Here is a 2,175-nt window from a genome sequence, read left to right as displayed (position 1 = left end):
TAGGATCCCAGATCTATTATCAATTCTACAAATCGAGAAATGATATTTTCTTGAATGAGTTTGGCTACCTTAGTAGATGTAAGGACCGTATATGACTAGGCTTCTACCCACTTGGTGAAATAATCAATGGCTACCAAGATGAACTCATGGCCAATGGATGCTTTGGGGTTGATCTTTCCAATGATATTGATGTCCCAAGTGGAGAATGGCTAAGGTGAACCAAGCGATGCAACTCTGTTGGCGAGATATGTATGATAGCAAATACCTGACATTTGTGGCATTTCTAGACAAAGTCCACACAATCTACTTCCATTGTGTTCCAATAATATCCCAGCCTAAGGATCTTCTTAGATAACATCTTGGCATTCATGTGAGGTCCACAAAGACCTTGATGAATTTGTTCCATGTTGATTGTAGCTTGTTCCTCATCTACACACAACTGTATTCCGTCATAGAATCTCTTATATAACAGATCCTCTTTAAGAATAAACTGGGTGGCATATCTCTTTAGAAATTTTTTTTCTCTATTAGTTGCTTCAATTGGGTACTTTCTTTCCCTGATGATATCCACTATGTGAGCAAACAACACTGACCATCCACGATGAGGGAGTTCACCAAATTTTGATAAATGGGCTTGCTTCTTTGTTCTACCAAGAATGGTGGACCCTAGCCATAGGGTTGCATTCTACCAACGACGCCAAGGTTGCAAGGGCATTGGCAAACCTGTTATTATCTCTTTAAAAGTATTCGAACGAGATCTTCTCAAAGTGTTCAACCACCTCTTCCAAATGTTCTTGATATGGTTTCAACTTTTCATCTCTGGTCTTCCATTTTCCTTGCGTCTAACAGATGACAATGGATGAATTGCTGTAAACCTTGATCCTTTTCACTCCAATAATCAAAGCAGTTTCAACCCCTAAAGCACAACCTTCATATTCGGCAATATTGTTGGTATATGGGAAATTGAGGCAGAATGATGAAGGAAAATAAAGGCTGTCAGGAGTGGCAAGCAATATTCCCGCACAAAACCTCTTTTGATTGGCTGCTCCATCAAAGAATAATTGCCATTCATTAACCGTGTCTTCTTCCTCTATTGCGGTGATTCCTTCATCAAAAAAGGCATCATCCAAGGATCTTCCATCTTCTGTGGGGTGGGTAGCCAAATGATCAGCTATGGCCTGCCCCTTGATAGATTTCTGAGTAACATAGGTGATGTCAAACTCTGATAGTAAAAGCAACAAATGATCCTTCCTGTTATAGCTAGTTTCTTGAAGAGTTATTTGATGGGATCCATCCTTGAGATTGAGTGCACCAGATAGGAAACCATGTAGTGTCCTAACCTTTTCGTTGCCCAAATCAACGCAGCATAGGTTCTTTCCAAAGATGTGTACTGTGTTTCATATTCTAGGAACTTCTTGCTAAAGTAATATATGGTATGCTCTTCCCCTTCTTTCGTCTCCTTCTATGCCAGTACAAGAGAAGTTGTTTACCTTCCACTGGCGGTGCCAATATTGCTGGGTTCATGAGGTATCCTTTGATTTTGTCAAAAGCTTGTTGGCATTGGTCATTCCATTCAGTGGGCTGATCCTTCTTCAGCAGCTTAAAAATTGTTTCACAAATTGTAGTCAACTGAGCTAAGAAATTGCTAATATATTAGATGTGACCCAAAAATCATCGTATTTGCTTCTTAGTCCGAGGTGTGGGAATTTCTTGAATTGCCTTGATCTTGATAAGGTCGACTTCAATGCCTCTCTCACTCACCAAGAATCCTAACAACTTTCCCGTTGTTGCCCCATATACACACTTCTGAGGGTTCAACTTTAGCTGATACTTCTTGATTCTTTCAATGAAATGCCTTAGGGAGGTAATTTGCCCCTTCCTATCTTTTGACTTGACTATCATGTCATCTGCATAGACTTCCACATCTGTATTCATCATGTCAAGCAATATGGTTGTGGCTGCTCTTTGATAAGTTGCCCCGACGTCCTTCAGTCCAAGTGGCATCACCTTGTAATAATGGGTTCCCTATGGAGTGGTGAAGGCTGTCTTCTCATGAACTTCTGGGTGCATGCTTATTTGGTTATATCCCAAGAATCCATCTATAAATAATAACAAAGCATGCCCTACCGTGTTGTCCACAAAATACATCAATGTGAGGTAATGGGTAGTCATCTT

The sequence above is a fragment of the Macadamia integrifolia genome, unplaced genomic scaffold (assembly GCF_013358625.1).
Source record: "Macadamia integrifolia cultivar HAES 741 unplaced genomic scaffold, SCU_Mint_v3 scaffold316, whole genome shotgun sequence".
NCBI classification, from domain to species: Eukaryota; Viridiplantae; Streptophyta; class Magnoliopsida; order Proteales; family Proteaceae; genus Macadamia; species Macadamia integrifolia.
Note: the sequence above shows the minus strand (reverse complement) of the source record.